General features: G+C 40.6%; 1 long non-coding RNA gene across 1 annotated transcript; it reads right to left on the bottom strand.

Annotated features, from left to right (window-relative positions):
* Positions 1-3,589: 3,589 nt before the first annotated feature.
* Positions 3,590-4,191, bottom strand: LOC120435832. Its single transcript, XR_005609954.1, has 2 exons — positions 4,131-4,191; positions 3,590-4,032 (listed from the first exon to the last, which is right to left on the bottom strand). It is a non-coding gene; the product is annotated as an uncharacterized LOC120435832 (long non-coding RNA).
* Positions 4,192-20,750: the final 16,559 nt, after the last annotated feature.

Here is a 20,750-nt window from a genome sequence, read left to right as displayed (position 1 = left end):
CTGCCACAGACGTCACCAAGTTAACATCACGGCAGTAATCATTCAGCCCTCTTCTCAGCCAAGTGTCATATAGTGCCCACCATAGTAGTTCTAGTTCATAGCATGTATTCCTGCCCTCTCCTTTGTACATGATTTTCCCAGTCACTAGTCTTCTTGTGTAGTTATTCCCACAGTGTCATTATTTTCACTGCTTGCACTGAGTCACTATAGTACGTCACCTGTGTATAGACACTCGTGTGTATTAACGTTTCTTCACTCACTCTAATATATTCTTGCCACATACATCTTGTGTGTCTGTGTTGAACCAGTTTTGGGTCCATCTGCTCCAAATAGCTCACGCCGTGACAGAAACATCAAAACAAAAATATATTTTTATGATCTAATAAAACCAGACAGAAATAAAACAGGTTGCTGTCAATATTTCATTGTTTCTTCTACAACGCTTTCAAAATGTCATCTTCTTTATGTTTTTATGGCATCATTAACATCTTTACTTTCATGACCCTCACTGTGGCACAGGCACTCAGTTTTCAGGTGTCACCACTAGGTGGGGCTCTTTTCTATAATTTTGGGGTAACGTGTCGCTTGAACCCAGTTCACAGTAATACTGGTAAAACCAGAAAATTAATAATTAAAACGACAACAATGAAGGTGTGAAAGGGAGGCCTGATTCACACCAAGCTAAAGGGCAGTACAATAGTCAAGTTGTGATTAAAAACATTAATTTAAGTAAAATATAAGAAGGGTTTAACCTTTAAAAAAGTACGGTGGCCCTGAAGTGCAAACCACAAAAACAAATCACAAAACGCACAACAAATTGAAAAGCGCAACAACAAATTGAAAAGCGCAAAAACAAATTCACTAAACGCAAAAACAAATTGAAAAGCGCAAAAACAAATTCACTAAACGCAAAAACAAATTGAAAAGCGCAAAAACAAATTCACAAAACGCACAACAAATTGAAAAGCGCAAAAACAAATTCACTAAACGCAAAAACAAATTGAAAAGCGCAAAAACAAATTCACTAAACGCAAAAACAAATTCACTAAACGCAAAAACAAATTGAAAAGCGCCAAAACAAATTGAAAAGCGCAACAACAAATTGAAAAGCGCAAAACAAATTGAAAAGCGCAAAAACAAATTCACTAAACGCAAAAACAAATTGAAAAGCGCAAAAACAAATTCACTAAACGCAAAAACAAATTGAAAACGCAAAAAAAAATTGAAAAGCGCAAAAACAAATTCAAAAGCGCAAAAACAAATTGAAAAGCGCAAAAACAAATTGAAAAGCGCAACAACAAATTCACTAAACGCAACAACAAATTGAAAAGCGCAAAAACAAAAGAAGAATCACAAAAACAAATTGAGAAGCACAATTACATTAAGAAAACCGGAAAGGGTAGGTACCAGTCGGCAACAGGAGACATCACTGATTGGATGTCCGCGCTGTTCGTCTTTGGAACCGGAAGTTACTCTGCCTGTAGCGCATTATTTTCAAACATGAACATTAGCGGTGACCCAAACATAGCTGTCACTATTCGAGAATATTTTTGATTCAGGACATACATACGAGGTGATACTGGATATGCTCAAGTGTAATCATGACATTTCAATTAGTATGCGTACACTGAAACTACATTTAAAAGAATCTGGACTGTACAGACGAGGCAACTATTCTCCACTTCCTGAGGTGAGGCGTGCCATTTTGTCCGAGCTTCGAGGACCAGGACAATTGTTTGGATATCGGACCATGTGGCAAGTTCTCAAACAAAAACACAAGCTGCGTGTCAAGCGTGATGTAGTTATGAGGCTGTTGAGACAACTAAATCCTCAAGGAATCGCTTTGAGAACTCGAAGGAGGTTCACAAGACGCACGTATCACTCCATGGGGCCCAGTTACATATGGCATGTAGATGGCTATGATAAACTGAAACCCTGTCAGGATTTATAGATGGCTTTTCAAGAAGACTGATGTGGCTTGTGTGTGGAGCAACAAACAACAACCCGGCTGTTATAGCGCACAATTATATAAACTGTGTAAAGAGTCTCGGTGTGATACCAATGAGAATACGAACAGACTTCGGGACTGAGAATGGGACTATGGCAGCAATACAGTGTACCCTCCGTCACGCGCACACGGACTATTATGCTGGATCGTCAAGCCACAGTTACGGATCATCTACTGGGAATCAGCGCATCGAGTCATGGTGGTCTTATTTCAGAAGAGGAAGGTGGGTACATTTGTGTCTGGTAGGTGTAAGCTACAGTGAAAGCTGATCAGATTGTTGTTTTTTACATGCATTTAAGAAATAGAGTAGCGTCCTGCTGGACGTGTTGAAAAGTTGGATGAGATAGACGTTAACAGCCGTCACTTTATTGCAGGAACTCAAAATGGTCATTGTCAGCTGTTGTGCCGAAATGAGCATGCTTGCCTAGATTTAACGACGCCAATACAAAATGAAAACTCAGACCAAACTCTCCACTCCTCACAATCAACACACAGAACAGAGTGAAAAGAATACAGCATTTTTAACAAGAACATTACTGCAGGGTCGCTACAATATTTATGGAAAACTAATATGCATTACTTTGTTTGACATCCATTTGTGGCATGTTTTAAATGGGACCAAAATGTAACAAACCCTATAAAATGACCAAGAACAAAGCTAAATTGATTCTTAAATATTAATTATATACCCAGGTCTCAGTTTTGGATGGACTTTTTTGGAGACCTAAGAGACTCTGGAAACTTCAATGGAAGCCACGAACGCCAGTGCTTGCTGAGATTCTGCTTCACAGGGGTTCTACAGAAAGACCTGGATGAATGCAAAGACCTGTGGAACAAACACAGGATCCGGCCAAGCAGACTTGCATCGTGTCCAGGGGGGATTCCAAACAAACTCTCTCTTGCCTCACAGGTATTTGAGTTCTTAACAAAATTAACCTTTTGCATCAAACTAAATGCAAGGTGTTGTTATTGCTTAAGTTGGTTAATATATATTCATAATTTTACACATAAGTATGATAGAGCAGTTTATAACATGTCACTGCATGCGTTGATTTATATAGTTCCATATTGTCAGCAAAAAATCCTTCACTGTTCTATTTTCATTTTGCAGATATGGTTCAAGAGACTGTGGATTTGCTGTTGAGGAGAGGGAACTGGATGTGTTTCCCGAGGAGGGGCTACTGGTTGGATTGTGTGGTGATCCAAACATTGGGGAATATTTACAACAGGCTGTACAACAAAACACACTGCAGCAGCCACAAGACTGGGAATCGGCCACAGAACTGTATTTGGCCCTGATGGACATAGCTGGGTTTTAGATACCAACTGAACTTCAGTTTGTAATGACATTTGTCAGAGTTACTCTGATGAAGACACACACGGTGTCGAAACGTTAGTTTCTTTCCTTTTTTTGCACCTAATAAAACCTTTGGACTTACTTGAGTGCTCCAGCCCTTCTGTTTTTCCTTCATTTTTTAATGTTAGTAGTGTTTCCTTTCCCTCTTGCTAAATTGAATATAATATTGTTCATAATATACAGCAACTGGCATGGATTTAAATATTAACATTTAACCACAAGGAAACATTTAAAATGTTCTTTAATAAAACCATTTACAAATAGTGTCCAGCATTTCTGTCACTTTTCCAACATACACAATATTCAGAAAAAACAACTAAATGTTTAACAATATGGAAGTTGCTTGTCACATAAATGTGTTAAGTAGTATGCCAACGGCAGCTGAACCTATCAGGGTAACTCAGTAACTGTAACTTGATGACCTTGCTGATTTAAGAACATCCAAATCCTGGAGCATTTTGAATTCCAAAGTCCATGTTGGCCTTAAAGATGCTGTATGAGTCACAGATGGGTAGCTTCAGAGTATTTGCACAGGTGTTTGAAACTGGAAAAGGCGAAACACTTAAAAACTGGATGCGTGGTGGTGGTGTCATTCCTGCCGGTGGAACTGCCGTCAGCCCTGTGGCAAACATCATCAAATCTTCCAGACACACTGCTGTTGCCTTCTCTGAAAGAAGAAAGTAAACACTGTAGTACATTACAGAAAATTTATTTCCTCACCTCTCCTTTCATAAAACTATAAACAAATAAAATGGTCATTCAAACCTTCACAATCAAGGAGATAATCTGCCCAAAAGCCAAGTGTTAGGACCTCCTTATGCCGCTTTGTTGCTTCCTGCTGGGCTGAGATCTGGTCTGAACATGCTCTCCAGTTCTGAAGCAGTCAGGGCCTTGGCAGAGAAGCATAGGAGTGGGGCCAGCACACTGGAATTTTGTTGCAGTGCACTTAAAAAATTCAGACTTTCCAGTCCATCTTTAAATCTGCAAAGGATAGACAAATAAGTAATAATTGGTTTATAGCTATAACTATTGCAGTCTTCTAAATTGTGTTTAAATGTCTTTACCTACTAGATCTTTCATTATAAATTTGGACAGATTTCAAATGCATAGAATCATTCATACACAAAAACAATTCATAGCGCTCAGAAATTAACTGTGACAGCAAAAAAGAAGAGCTCATTGGGATTTTAGCATTTAAAAAAAAAATAGTGCTTTCACACTGGAATAAACAAGTGTGTCAAACAAGGATCACCTCTTTTATAAATAACTGAAAAATGAATCATGTTGCATGACTATGATTATTATGGGTCATTGTGAACAATAAATGTATACTAAATTAGAGTTCTAGTGTCAAAAGGTTAATAGCGTGCGACAGTGGCTCAGGAATTAACTAGTTGTTCATCAGATCACCGATGCTACTGAATCAGTTTTTCATATACATCTGAAGGTCTGAAAATGTCAGTGGCTGCTGTGATGAGCAACTGGCCATCCTGAATTTAAAAGGAGTAATGAGTTTACCGTTGAATGACACTTTGGTTTCTTTCAAGGATGTACCATCTGAGGTACTCCTCCACAAATGCTTGTTTCTCAAAAGGCTTGACGTTTCTGAGGCATCCAGCAGTTTGAAGATTGTGCTGTTTTGCAAAATAAGATTATGCAAAGACTCCTCTGATTCAGCTTTCAGGACCTATAAAAAAAAAAAAAAAAAAAAAAAAAAAAGTTTACTGTAAGAAAAACAAAATATAATTTTCACTACTTTTACGATTCATTCAAACATTGGATTAAAAAATAATCAATTTGTTATTTCACTTGTGTTGTTGGGAGTTGGAAATCCGTCCTTTCAGATTACAGAATCTACCTTGAACCTACTTTCAAGATATGATCCAACCCGGATAACTTTTATCCCGATTAAATCTTTTAAACTGGCCCCAAGTGTCTTCTAAGTAAACCCATTCCCTGAGCCTAGGTAATTTTCTACCTGATGTAAAATTTTGTGATCTCCTCATCTTGCACATCTTCTACAGTGGCGCTGAAACTCTGATTCCCTGTGATGTGGTTGACCAGGTTCTTGGAGAGGAAATGTGGTGCTGGTCCCCATGCACAATGGATACAGCGATCATCTTTCCTGCTAAAAGTACTCATCTTGCCTGGCAGCTGTTATACAGGGCACATAATTATCATGGTTAATTGCTATTAAATATGCTAATGAAAAAAAAATACGCCAATTTTATTAAAATTTCCATTGTAATAATTACGGAGAAAACATCCACCTCTTGAATTATATACAAGATAACGGCTCTCTGGAGGTCCATCAAAGATGGGGCGATTTCATGAACTGCCCATAAGAAGTGTGAGGAATTCACGCCTCGGGCCACCTGTATCCAAACCTTCTTCAAAGCTGCCAGCATCATCATTAAACTTGATGAACATGTCGTAGTTGTCAGAGTATGTGCTGCGTCGAAATCCTCTAACAGCTCCATCCCATACAGCTGACCTTGATATATTGAACCTGCTGACCTTCTTGTGGTCAAGTTCCAGTCCCAAATTTGCAATAATTCCATGTGCCTGCAAATTGGTGTCTCTAAAAAAGGGAAACTTTTTTTTTTTTAAAGGTATATATACTTCTCTCATGATTGCATGATGTCTTGTATAGAACAAGATGGCAGTTAATTGGATTCAAATGTTTAAATTACTAACACAGGTTCTTCTGGGGGCTCAGCAAACAGTGAATCGTTATCTAATTGCAAAGTAAAGGCGGTGGAGATTGTCTGCTGCACTGTTTTACTAATAAAATAGTTTTTACCTGTTGTACTTCATTAGCAAGCACAAGATCCCCAGCACCCTTCCTTAGAGAACAAAGAAAAGCATTTTTGTTGTGTACTGTGAAAATATTAATTGACACTTTGAAAATATTTAAGCATCTTGATTAACAAACAAGCAATACAAGTATTATGTAGTCCATGTTCCAAAACCATATACAGAATGAATGACAAAAGTGTATATCTCATTAATACAAAGTGTAGGCAAAAACAGTAAAAGATTACATGTTCTTCAAATATCACTTACTCATATTCTGCTGCTTTCTGTAAAGGACTGCTGTCATGTTGAAGTTCCCATGGCTGAAACAAACAAACAAACACACGCACGCCGAGGACGCACACACACACACACAAAAAATGTATTTCACATATAACTATTAACTGTTTTACTGAACTGAGGCAAATGGTGGTGGCTAAACAACAAGAAAACTCTATTAAAAATTTTAAATTGTACTTACCAATGTATCAGCAAGATCAAACTCAGAGGGCCTTTTAATAACAATCTCTGGGTCAGAGTCAGACAAGTCTGAGTTTTCTCCAACTACAAAACATGAAAACAAATTAAGCTAAGCTAACTAAATTCATACTAATGTATGAAACTTTATTTGATCATCAATAATAGATTAATACGAAAGGCATAAAGTTAGCATTTAAAACTCATGACTCAGTAGATCCAAAATGGCTGAATTTCATGTTTCCAGGAAGAAACATAACATATACAAGCTAATTTAGGGAGCAATGGTGGCAGAGGAGTTAAAAGCCCGCCCTGTAATCAAAAGGTTGAAGGTTTTAGCCCTGCTCAGTCTGTCACAGTCGTTGTGTCCTTGGGCAAGACACTTCACCCTCCATGCCAGGTGGTGGTAGTGGGAGGGATAGGTGGCATCTGTGTACAGCAGCCTTGCGTCAATCAGTGAGTCCCAGGACAGTTGTGTCCACATTGTAGCTAATCACCAGCAGTGTGTGAATGTGTGTGGGTGAATGACTGGTTTTGTTGTGAAGTGTCTTGGGGGTTGTAGAACCCTAGAAGGTGCTATATCAAATACAGGCCATTCACCATTTTAATGTAGGTATGCTATTGACTTGGGTGCTTTATGCGTAATGTTATCATTTCACAATTTCAAAATTAGCATTTGTTGAAACTAAGGAATGTGTGTCAAAATCCAAACAAACATTAGCAGCTTACCATCTTCAAAGTCACTCTTCAAGCAGATGAAAACAGTGATTCTTTGATAAGGCTTGCCAACTTCAGCCTTATAAGCCTCAAGTGTAAATGGTCTTTGTGTTCCAGGGACAGTAATGACCTCAGTGCCATCCGGATACAGAAGAAGGAAAGGTCCATCTTTTAGATCTTTGTTAAAGTCCTTCATTTTTTAACAGCTTGATTGAGCAGACTTGTGGCAGTAGCGTCAGGGTCTGTTGTTAGGAAAATAGTTTTTCCACGGTATGGCTTCAAACCACCCTTTTTAATGGTCATCAAGCCGACATTTATCTGTAAGGAAAAAGACATGAACAATGGGCCAAGTAGATACTAATATGACTCTAAGCAGATCTATTCAAACTTGAATATTTATTAACTGCAAAAGAGGGATCTTCCTGACAACCTAAATGTACAATTACTCGTAAACAATTGTTCTTATTCTGGATAGCTTTACTACACTGAACATTTTTTACACAACTCCCCTAAGGAATAACAAAAGAATGTTATTAGAAAATTAACCTCAACTTGTTTTCAGACAGAGCTAGCCAAACTACCTGAACCTTTCTTTTTTCCTTTTTCTTTAAGCCCTTCCTCCCTTCAGAAAACTTTTGCCTCTCTTCATTTTTCTTTTTTCTGTATTCTAAGAAGGTGCTGAAGGTTGGAGTTGGGCAGTTTGAGGTAGTCTGTGATGCTAAAGGGAAACAAAGGAAAAATGTACTACAATGTCACACATTAAAGACATTCATTCATGTGACATTCCATTGTCCACACAACACGCAAATAAGGACAACACTGAATAATCTCACTAGAAAATTTCTACCAAGGAATGACAATGTAACTGATACTATTGACCAATACAATTCTACACCAGTAAGTTTTAATGTATAGACACATAATAGTGTTAGTTCCTAAAGTTAACCAAACATAATAAATGAACTAATTTATTATCGTTTCAGTTGTGGAAATGCTCAGAGGACTGTTCCACGAAGCAAGCTAATCCCAAAAGCCAGGCTCACTCTGAAAATCCAGGCTCGATTGCCCCAAATTCGGTTCCAGGAACGAGGCTAACCTGCAGTCTTTCTGCTCATTCATTATGCAATATGCTTGTGGACAAGTCTGGTCCGTGGCACCCTAGCTGCGAGGTTTGTTAACACTAGAACTGCCCTCAAACCTTCACTACTAGAAAGGTCTTGAGCAGTCATTTTGACAGCTGCGTGCATTTTCAAATGAGCCTCGATTTTCTGAGCTCGCTTAGTGGAACAGCCCTCTGGTTTGCTATGGTCTGGAAACAGCTAACGCTAGGCTAATAAATCAATAAATAACAAACATTTTATTATGCTTATTAACTTACTCAATGGGAGTGAAGTGTCTCCGATGCAAGATGCGTGATAAAGCCTCTCGCCACAGCCGCTGCAAAAGTTTGGTGACTCCTCAACCAGCTTTTTCCCATAGCTAGGACAAAACATTCCGCCGTTTTTCAAACGAAATGCGCTACAGGCAGAGTAACTTCCGGTTCCAAAGACGAACAGCGCGGACATCCAATCAGTGATGTCTCCTGTTGCCGACTGGTACCTACCCTTTCCGGTTTGCTTAATGTAATTGTGCTTCTCAATTTGTTTTTGTGATTCTTCTTTTGTTTTTGCGCTTTTCAATTTGTTGTTGCGTTTAGTGAATTTGTTGTTGCGCTTTTCAATTTGTTTTTGCGCTTTTCAATTTGTTTTTGCGCTTTTGAATTTGTTTTTGCGCTTTTCAATTTGTTTTGCGTTTTTCAATTTGTTTTTGCGTTTAGTGAATTTGTTTTTGCGCTTTTCAATTTGTTTTTGCGTTTAGTGAATTTGTTTTTGCGCTTTTCAATTTGTTTTTGCGTTTAGTGAATTTGTTTTTGCGCTTTTCAATTTGTTTTTGCGCTTTTCAATTTGTTGTTGCGCTTTTCAATTTGTTTTGCGCTTTTCAATTTGTTTTATGCGTTTTCAATTTGTTTTTGCGTTTAGTGAATTTGTTTTTGCGCTTTTCAATTTGTTTTTGCGTTTAGTGAATTTGTTTTTGCGCTTTTCAATTTGTTTTTGCGTTTAGTGAATTTGTTTTTGCGCTTTTCAATTTGTTGTGCGTTTTGTGAATTTGTTTTTGCACTTTTCAATTTGTTTTTGCGTTTAGTGAATTTGTTTTTGCGCTTTTCAATTTGTTGTTGCGCTTTTCAATTTGTTGTGCGTTTTGTGATTTGTTTTTGTGGTTTGCACTTCAGGGCCACCGTAAAAAAGCCTCATTTGATACAAACCTCAAACCTTTAAAACAAAAAGAATCACTTTGTCCAGTGTTACGTCATGATAACTTTTTTTACACTGGGCGTAACAGATGGATGTGATTGGCCACAGGTCCACTTTTGGAGCATTGTGGGAACAACTGAGTCTAAGTATCAGGACCTCAACCTCGCTCTCATTAAAAAAGATCTTTAAGGCAGTCCAGGTTTTAATGTCATTTAAACATTCTGATAAAACTTTTCGTGAGCTGACATTTCATTTGGAAGACGTGGACTGAGATGCCTCATCCTGTCAGAGGATCCTACAGGAAGTAAAGATAAAGAGAAAATAACATTAAATGTATGAGTTTACTCCAGGCTCACATACTCCTAACTCACTGACTTTGACTATACATCCACTCTTATCTGTTTCTTTTTGCTTTCTCTCCTTTTGCTGTCGTCGTCAAGCTCTCACTCCTCCTAACACCCTCCACCCTCCTCGGTCTTTGTGCTGTCATCAAAAGGTAAACAGAATTTATAACCCATTAAAGGCTGATTTAATGGGACTTCATGCCAATGTTTGAACTGAATGTGGGCTGCTGCTGGTTGACAGGTCACATCTGTCTGACTCTGGAGCTCTGCTGTGCACAGCAGAAACACCCAGTGCATCAAGGGAGTCCCCCATTGGAGTCACTCCTATTACAGCATAACTAATAGAGGATTCAGGGTCACCTGCTCCAGCCCTAACTATATACTCTAGCAAAAAGGAAAGTTTGAAGCCTAATCTTGAAAGTAGAGATAGTGTCTGTCTCCTGAATCCAAACTGGAAGCTGGTTCCACAGAAGAGGGGCCGGAAAACTGAAGGCTCTGTCATGGTTGGCTGTGTGGCAGGTAGGCAGAAGTGGTGGACCCAAAATGCAGGACTCTTGGAGATGGGATTTAAACTGAAAAAAACAGCTTTATTGCTGGATAAATGTTTCATAAAATAAAACTCACAAAAGCAAAACACGACTCTAAACAGAGGTGCTGGAGGACTGGAAATAACAAACACACGGCAAGGTGAGGGTACGACATGACAGAGAGCACAGAAAAGTCAGGGCTTATACTCAATGTTCCCTCTAATTTTTCATGTGTCTGAGCGAATACACAAACTCCCTGAGCGTCCCTTGGACCACTGTGAGCAACAGCAGCACTGTGGTCACACCAGCATTGAATCCATCCAAGTTACCTGGTTTATTAAAATGATCAAATTACAGCATTTACATTTATGTTAGACTACTTTTAAATAACTGCTTTAGCCCACTTACAATGAAAATGTAAAAAAAAATAAATCTAGTCGTATATATATAACAACGACAGTATTCAGGAAGAAAACCAAACATTGCAGATATTTCTATCATAACTCTGGTTTTACGTGGCCGATCAACACAATTTGAAAAATGGTATAAAGTCCACACTTTTCCCGTCAGTTGTTCCGTCTGTCCTGCTCACATCTCCAATGGTTGGACACGTTGTCATTAACGTGGCTTCACTGCACATCAGCCACGCCGCTTTGCTCGCTAAAACACCGGTGTCGGCACATAAGGACGCTGTCATAGCCTGTCAACCACGTTGATTAGCTGCGTATATACGAATGTGAATCGCATTATTGGCTGGACTATGGGATAATGTGGCATCGTTCTAATCCCATACGGGAGCAGCCAGTCACTGACTGACACTGCAGAACAGAATCGTTAAAGTATTAATTTTAATTTCAATTCAGGTTAGATTTTTTTGTGCGCAACGCAGATTTTCTGCGCAGAGCCCGAGCCAGCAGTGCACAATTGCACACGTGCGCAGCTTAGAGGGAACATTGATTATATTCACAGGGGAGTAATCAGGGAATGGGAAACAGGAGGGAGACACAGCTGGGAGAAGTTAGACTAACGAGAAAGGGGAGAAGTAAAACTGAACACACTGACATCAGACTGTGACTATCAAAATAAAACAGGAAACAAGAAACCATCACACAAGGACGCCGACTCGACACAGAGAGGCAAACAGCATATAACACATGGAACTCAAACTATGCAAAACATGAGACACAAAACCCTAAACCACAATCACTGAAAATAGATTATTGTTAATAATAATAACAATAATAATCAACAAAGCACCAGGGAAACAAACGATCCAACATTCAAAAGTAAAACAAAACAAAAGAACTGAAAATACTGCGTCGAAAGGAATCAGAACCGTGACAGGCTCTGCCTCCTATTCTACTTTTAAATACTCGAGGAACAACAAGTTAGCTCGCTAGCTTACATCTAAATACGGGTAAATACGAGCTAAATTCGGGCTAAATTCGGGTTTTCCCAAACCAAAAACCCTGGATCACCAGCGAGGTCCGCTCACTCCTCAAAGCCCGTGACGCCGCCTTCAGGTCAGGTGACAGAGCTCTGTACAGGGCTGCTCGAGCTGACCTGAAAAGGGGGATTAAAAAAGACAAGTCAGACCACAAAAGGAACATCGAGTCCCACCTGTCCAGCAACAACACACGGGAGGTGTGGCAGGGAAAGCAAGACATCATCAACCACAGAGGCAGCACTGCGAAAACAGAAAACCCGAGTGTGCAGCTGGCAGAGGAAATAAACCGCTTCTTCGCCTGCTATGAAACACCACAACAGCAGCACTCATCTGCCTCAGCCCTGCTCCCATCCTCATCCTCACCCTCACCTGGTTCCTGCACCGCTCCACTCACTGTAACAGAGCACGATGTCAGACGTGTGCTCCGTTACAGTGAACCCCAGGAAGGCAGCCGGTCCAGACGGAATACCTGGCAAGGTACTAAGAGCATGTGTCCACCAGCTCAACCTCATCTTCACCAGACTCTTCAACCTCTCACTGGATCCGACCTCCACACTCCATACCTCACTGACCGACCACAGTATGTGAGGACTCAGGGCTGTGTGTCGGACAGGGTCGTCTGCAGTACGGGGGCCCCACAGGGAACGGTTCTGGCTCCGTTCCTCTTCACCATCTACACTGCAGACTTCTCCCACAACTCCACCCAGTGCTTCCTGCAGAAGTTCTCTGATGACTCTGCAATAGTCGGCCTCATCACTGATGGGGACGACAAGGAGTACAGAGGACTGACTCAGGACTTTGTGGACTGGTGCCAGCTGAACTACCTCCAAATCAATGCCAGTAAAACCAAGGAGCTGGTAGACTTCCGCAGGCACAAGCATCCTCCACTGCAACCACTGAACATCCAAGGTATGGACATTGAGGCCGTGGACAGCTACAGGTACCTTGGTGTTCATCTGAACAACAAACTGGACTGGACTCATAACTCAGACGCCCTCTACAGGAAAGGGCAGAGCAGGCTGTACCTGCTGCGGAGACTCAGGTCGTTTGGAGTGGAGGGCCCACTCCTGAAGACCTTCTATGACTCTGTGGTGGCCTCAGCCATCTTCTATGGTGTGGTCTGCTGGGGTGGCAGCATCTCTGCTGGGGACAGGAAGAGACTGAACAGGCTGATCCGAAGGGCCAGCTCTGTTCTAGGATGCCCTCTGGACCCAGTGGAGGTGGTGAGTGACAGGAGAATGGCTAAGCTGTCGTCCCTGTTGGACAACATCTCCCACCCCATGCATGAGACTGTGACAGCACTGAGCAGCTCCTTCAGTGGGAGACTGCGGCACCCACGGTGTGGGACGGAGAGATTTCGCAGGTCTTTCCTCCCCACTGCTGTCAGACTCCACAACAAAGACTTTAACTGATCAAACACACACATCCACACATGTGCAATAACACTAATGTGCAATAATCTTTTCTGGCATCGTTGTATTTTTACTCAGTTGTATATAGCATTTGTATTTTATTTTTATCTTATTGTATATTTTATTCTATTTTATTCTACTGTATATAGTATTTTATTTTATTCTATTCTGTACAGTTGTGTACTGTATTTATTCTTATTGTATTTTATTCTAATTTTTGCTTCATAACTTTTGCACTGTCCACTTCCTGCTGTGACAAAACAAATTTCCCACGTGTGGGACTAATAAAGGTTATCTTATCTTATCTTATCAGGCAGCCATCCCATCCTGTCTAAAATCAGCCACAATCATCCCAGTGCCGAAGAAGTTTCCCATCTCCAGCCTGAATGATTACCGCCCTGTGGCCCTCACACCGGTAAACATGAAATGCTTTGAGAGACTAGTCCTTCAGCACATCAAGGATTACCTCCCCCCAGAATTCGACCCCCTACAGTTTGCATACCGTGCAAACAGATCCACAGAAGACGCCATCGCCACAGCCCTCCACGCTGTGCTGAGTCACCTAGAGCAGCGGCAGAGCTACGTCCGAATGCTCTTTGTGGACTACAGCTCAGCCTTTAATACAATCATCCCGGACATCCTCATCATCAAACTGGTCACTCTTGGCCTCCCTCCTTTCACATGTGCCTGGATAAAGGATTTCCTCACAAACCGGCCCCAGACTGTGAGACTCGGCCCTCATCTCTCCTCCACTCGCACACTGAGCACCGGCTCCCCACAGGGCTGTGTGCTGAGCCCCCTCCTGTATTTTCTCTACACCCATGACTGCAGTCCGACCCACAACAACACTCTCATCATCAAGTTTGCTGATGACACCACGGTAGTCGGACTCATCTCGAAGGGAGACGAGGCAGACTACAGAGAGGAAGTCCTGAAGCTGGCAGCGTGGTGTTCAGAAAACAACCTGGCACTGAACACTAAGAAAACAAAGAGCTCATTGTCGACTTCAGGAGACACAGCACCGACTTGGCCCCCCTCTACATCAACGGGGAGTGTGTGGAGAGGGTCCACACCTTCCGGTTCCTTGGTGTCCTCATCTCTGCTGACATCTCCTGGACAGAAAACATCTCAGCGGTCGTCAAGAAAGCCCAACAGCGGCTGCACTTCCTGAGAGTCCTTAGAAAGTACAAGCTGAACTCCAACCTGCTGCTGACCTTCTACCGCTCGTCCATTGAGAGCCTGCTAACCTACTGCATCACAGTATGGTACGGCAGCTGCACCAAGGCGGATAGAGTGAGGCTTCAGAGTGTGGTCAAGACAGCACAAAAGATCATCGGCTGCCCTCTCCCCTCCCTGATGGACATTTATTCCTCCCGCTGCCTCAGCAGAGCAGCAAACATTATCAAGGACAGCTCCACCCTGGCTTCAATGTTCAGCCTGCTTCCCTCAGGGAAGCGCTACAGGTGCATCAGCACAAAACCCACAGACTCAAAAACAGTTTCTTCCCCAAAGCCATAACCACCCTGAACTCACACATGCACCGATAACACAGCCCCCCCCCCATATATATATATATATATATATATATATATATATATATATATATATATATATATATATATATATATATATATATATATATATATATATATCTTTATCTTTTCCTAAGTTAATTTTTACTGTCCATATGTACATAGCGCTGCAGAACTGTACCCCCCCCACCCCCAGCATGTTTACACTGAGTAGGAGATGCTCTGTGTCTCATTGTACAACTGTATAGTGACAAAGGCATTCTATTCTATTCTATACAATATAGCATGTCCTGACTGCGGGGTTTTGGTAACAAATTCAAAGGTACAGCTCTGCTGTCACTTCCAACATAAATGAAGACAGAAAACTAAACAGCAGTGACGTTTGTAGGGTTACTGAAGTTTGGCTCGCTGGTACATAATGACCGCTAGCGACACAGCTATGTTAGCATAATATAAATAAGCTAACTTTTTTTCCACTCAATAAAAGTTAAGGTGAGGGTTCTCAGTGGCCAGGAACAAATGCAATTAGATGGCAGGATGTTGTAAACGGACCAAACTTAAGCCAGGAGAACAACTGAGATAATCCATCCACAATACGAGGTTAGTCATTCATACAGGGAGTGCAGAATTATTAGGCAAGTTGTATTTTTGAGGAATAATTTTATTATTGAACAACAACCATGTTCTCAGTGAACCCAAAAAACTCATTAATATCAAAGCTGAATGTTTTGGAAGTAGTTTTTTAGCTTGTTTTTAGTTTTAGCTATTTTAGGGGATATCTGTGTGTGCAGGTGACTATTACTGTGCATAATTATTAGGCAACTTAACAAAAAACAAATATATACCCATTTCAATTATTTATTTTTACCAGTGAAACCAATATAACATCTCCACATTCACAAATATACATTTCTGACATTCAAAACAAAACAAAAACAAATCAGCGACCAATATAGCCACCTTTCTTTGCAAGGACACTCAACAGCCTGCCATCCATGGATTCTGTCAGTGTTTTGATCTGTTCACCATCAACATTGCGTGCAGCAGCAACCACAGCCTCCCAGACACTGTTCAGAGAGGTGTACTGTTTTCCCTCCTTGTAAATCTCACATTTGATGATGGACCACAGGTTCTCAATGGGGTTCAGATCAGGTGAACAAGGAGGCCATGTCATTAGTTTTTCTTCTTTTATACCCTTTCTTGCCAGCCACGCTGTGGAGTACTTGGACGCGTGTGATGGAACATTGTCCTGCATGAAAATCATGTTTTTTCTTGAAGGATGCAGACTTCTTCCTGTACCACTGCTTGAAGAAGGTGTCTTCCAGAAACTGGCAGTAGGACTGGGAGTTGAGCTTGACTCCATCCTCAACCCGAAAAGGCCCCACAAGCTCATCTTTGATGATACCAGCCCAAACCAGTACTCCACCTCCACCTTGCTGGCGCCTGAGTCGGACTGGAGCGCTCTGCCCTTTACCAATCCAGCCACGGGCCCATCCATCTGGCCCATCAAGACTCACTCTCATTTCATCAGTCCATAAAACCTTAGAAAAATCAGTCTTGAGATATTTCTTGGCCCAGTCTTGACGTTTCAGCTTGTGTGTCTTGTTCAGTGGTGGTCGTCTTTCAGCCTTTCTTACCTTGGCCATGTCTCTGAGTATTGCACACCTTGTGCTTTTGGGCACTCCAGTGATGTTGCAGCTCTGAAATATGGCCAAACTGGTGGCAAGTGGCATCTTGGCAGCTGCACGCTTGACTTTTCTCAGTTCATGGGCAGTTATTTTGGGCCTTGGTTTTCCACACGCTTCTTGCGACCCTGTTGACTATTTTGAATGAAACGCTTGATTGTTCGATGATCACGCTTCAGAAGCTTTGCAATTTTAAGACTGCTGCATCCCTCTGCAAGATATCTCACTATTTTTGACTTTTCTGAGCCTGTCAAGTCCTTCTTTTGACCCATTTTGCCAAAGGAAAGGAAGTTGCCTAATAATTATGCACACCTGATATAGGGTGTTGATGTCATTAGACCACACCCCTTCTCATTACAGAGATGCACATCACCTAATATGCTTAATTGGTAGTAGGCTTTCGAGCCTATACAGCTTGGAGTAAGACAACATGCATGAAGAGGATGATGTGGACAAAATACTCATTTGCCTAATAATTCTGCACTCCCTGTATACTACAGCATGGGCTGTAGTTACATCGTAATGTTTTAAAAATTGAGCTTAAATAAATGATTAATGGTAATAAAAGCCGAGGGAGGTCAACAGTGATCACTGACTGTTTTTAGGAGCTTTTTGAGATTAAATAGAAGAAAATACAAAACATTAAACATGTTAACAACACAAAAGCCATATTAAACGCAGACTACTTTAGGCCCGGAAGTAGGATTCGTCACGTCATCACTTAAAGACCGGATTGGGTGATATGGTGCTACAAGGTCATTAAGACATATGGTTTAAATCTGCTCTCTCTTTCTAGTCCCTGTCAGGACTCTTACTGCAGCATTTTGGATGAACTGAAGGCTTTTCAGGGAGTTTTTAGGACATCCTGATAAAAATTAATAATGTTGTCAATATCAAAGAGCAATCCAAGATAATGAAACTGACTCATGATGGGCTAAAAACTGTCAGCAGAGATGTGGCAGCCTGACCGGGAACATATCGTTTTGAAACGTTTTGGGGAAATTACTGTTTCAAAACCTTTCTTTGTACCAATGATAGGACATTGTGTCTTTCATCAACATCTCCTGCATGGGCTGGGAGATGATAGCTTATAAGTCTGTATCCAGACTGTAACAGCCCATCACCGGGTGCAGACATGTAGTGCAGCCATTACATAGCATGTATGTGAATGTGTGTGTTAGATATTAAAGATCAGTTTCACCCATCGGCTGTGAAGGTTTTGGGTGGATGAGTCCATTTAGCTCAGACTGCATTTCTTCAGCTCAGCATATAAAGCTGTGCACCTCAGTGTTTACTTGCTTTTTATGATTCTGACATAACAGGTTTGCACTTTTCTTCTCAAGTGCAAAATGTAAATTATTTTAATTTCAGTTTTGTATTATGAATATTTTAAATATGCAGAATTCGACTGGAGACGTTATATTTTACAGAGCTGATACGGATATTACACATCTTCCATGTGTAAATATGGAAACTGCATGTGATTGTTAATTAAAGGACTGCCAGTGCACACTTGAATTACAAATTAAATGATTCGCTTTTGAAGAACACTGAAAGAAAATGAAAGTGTTCAAAAAATGAGTGTTATGCTGATCAAGGGTCATTCTGGCTCAAATCACCAACTTTAAACCTTAACCCTAGAACACTATCGCTATAAATAGTAACACAATCACTAATGCCGGGTGATATTTACCCGATATAATATAACCAATAAAAAGTAATCAAATATATCAAAATATGACAACACATGACAAATTACAGTGGTCTTCTTTTACTTTCAACTGTGCCATGTCTAACAAAATGAAAAAAAAAAAACTCCTAAAACAAAATAATGACTCTGGAAGCTGGTCTTTGGTCCACCCATTCCTGGGAAATTGAGACTTCCCTGGTGAAGGCACAGGCTCCTCGACACGCAAACAGCTGCAGGAGAGAGAAATCATGTAAATGTATTTGCCCGGGTGTAAATCACCCGGCGATAGTGTTCTAGGGTTAAACATTTTCAGTTCAACGTTTGGAAACATGGCATGATTTCTGTGAAACTTTAGCTTCATATATCAATATTCGAAATCGGAGAAACGGTGTGATGGTCCAGGGTTGTTAGAGCCAGAGTTTCATTTTGGTATCATCTTGTGTTTTGTGTTAACTCTTATTTTGTATTAGTTGTTAGAGTTTGGTTCTTGTGTTTTATTATTCCTACCTGTGTCTCTCCTGTGCTCTGTTCGTGTGCCTGAGTTTGTGTTGTTAAACCGTCTGTGAGTTTCCTGTTTTACTTTGAAGGTTTGTGTCTCGTTGTGTGTAATTAGGTTCAGCTGTGTTACTCTCTGGTGTGTCATTCCCTCGTTACCTTGTGTGTATTAATGGTGTGTGCCTGCCTCTGTTCCTTGTCGGTTCATCTGTATTATTTGGTCATCTCTGCATCTCTCTGCTCCTCATTCTGCTATTTATTTGTTTGTTATTTATCGTTGACTGTAAATAAACTCACTTGCATCACCGCTGCTGTCTGCAACTCGGGTCCTCCTTCACTTCCACACGACTGTTGCCCCAGCCGTGACAATCGGAGGCATTGTTTGAACTTGAATGTCTCAAAAACTATTAACAATAAAAACCTGAAATTTTCACTGCCCTGTCAGCCACCACGAGATGAGATTCTGAGGCTACCACTCTCTTGGCTTTGCCTAGAAATGCTGTGCATGAAATGTATGCTTTGTGCTCCCATGTTTCTGGGACGCCCACTTCCCAGTCCTACATGTCCTGTTATCAAGAACCTGGCCTTCAGTTTGGAGGTGGCACTAAGGCTCACTCCAAATAATGCTGCAACGTGGTTTTTACAGAACTCCAGCGTGACATTAGTGAAACGTGGCATGCTTAAAGCGGACACAAACTGTAGCAGGATGCATACCACAGGCTCAAAACCAGAGCTGGTAGCAGAATAAGCTGTCTGGCATTGGCAGAGAAGATTTGAGAAGTTTTTCATGGGCACAACCCAAATATTCTGCTGCTCAACCCACAAATGAACTTTCCTTACAAATGTGGCATCATTTAAGGGGAAATAAAGAGGCTCTCCAATGTTTTAATAGTTATTGTCCTGAACCATTGCTGTAACAAAAACATTTATATATTCAGGTTATCTGTGTCAAATATTAATATTTGTTTGATGATTTGTACGTTTCAGTACATCACTGCAGCTACTGCTCACATTAACAACATGTTTCTTTCTGTTTAGCTGTTTCTGAGCTTAAGAAACCAGTGAAGCAAACAAGACAGCAACTGTCTCAAGTTAGGACAAAAAAACAGCAAGTGGGAACAAATTGGGAAAGACTGTCAACGATATAGTTTTGCAAACTTTGGTGAAACCGTATCAAAAACTGTCCGTTGTAAATGTTAGGACATTTTGTCTTTTGTCATCATTTACTTCCACAAAGGATCTTTTATTTTTTAAGCTGACTTCTTTTGTTCTAAATTCTAACACAGCTTGTTTTTGTGGAACAGCTACATGTCTGCACACAGTGACATCATGAGCTCTATTCATTCTCCGCTACATAGCATGTATGTGCATGTGAGTGTTAGATAATAATCATAGACTTCACTGCAGGTTATGAAAGGTTTGAGTGGATGTGTCCATTTGGCTCCTTCATTTTCACCCTTCAGCTGATGATTTGCACCACAGTGGATTCAACAAAGAGAGATTAGAAGGATGTTTTTTGTATTTGCACAAAACTCGTCAAACACTTCCACAGACCAAAAACGTGAGAGAAGAGCAGAATAACTGTTTACGACATTGTAATAACTGTTACAATGTGGCTCTTGTAATGATCTGTTATTGCATATGATTCACATGTTTGAGCTCATTTATCTGTTCTGTTTTATACCTGCTATTTTTTATGTATTGTATAGATTATAGATGATAGATTATAGACTTTATAGATATAGATTTTAATCCGGATAAATATTATGATTTTGCTGTATGATGATCAAAATGAGGTTGTCAATTTATCGTTTGAGCATGTTTTCCTGTTTGTTGTTTTAGTTATTGAAATACTTTTGTTTGGAACCACACAAAATCAAAATGATTTGATATGTGTGTTTTACATTTTGATGAGATTTCACTGCAGGTTTTGACGGGTTTGGTGGGTGTGTCAGTTTATCTTGCTCATTCA

This window comes from Oreochromis aureus, linkage group 22, assembly GCF_013358895.1.
Source record: "Oreochromis aureus strain Israel breed Guangdong linkage group 22, ZZ_aureus, whole genome shotgun sequence".
NCBI classification, from domain to species: domain Eukaryota; kingdom Metazoa; phylum Chordata; class Actinopteri; order Cichliformes; family Cichlidae; genus Oreochromis; species Oreochromis aureus.
Note: the sequence above shows the minus strand (reverse complement) of the source record. Positions and strands in the feature narration are given on the sequence as shown.